Here is a 267-nt window from a genome sequence, read left to right as displayed (position 1 = left end):
ATACTTACATAAAAATTAAATTCATAATTATGATTTTATTACTCTAAAATACCTTTTTATGTTTCTTTATTTATTATTCTTTTTCTCAAGCTAACCTAACCAATTACTGTTAAGTACCAGAGTTAATAACATAAAATAACACAACTAAAATTTATAAATGAAAAATAAATAGAACTAAACTAAATAGTTTAAAAAATAATGAAAATAGCATGACTAAGTGATAAATATTATAATTTTTTAAAATACATAAAAAAATTTATAATATTC

This window comes from Arachis ipaensis, chromosome B02 (assembly GCF_000816755.2).
Source record: "Arachis ipaensis cultivar K30076 chromosome B02, Araip1.1, whole genome shotgun sequence".
Classification (NCBI taxonomy): domain Eukaryota; kingdom Viridiplantae; phylum Streptophyta; class Magnoliopsida; order Fabales; family Fabaceae; genus Arachis; species Arachis ipaensis.
This window is presented reverse-complemented; position numbering follows the sequence as displayed.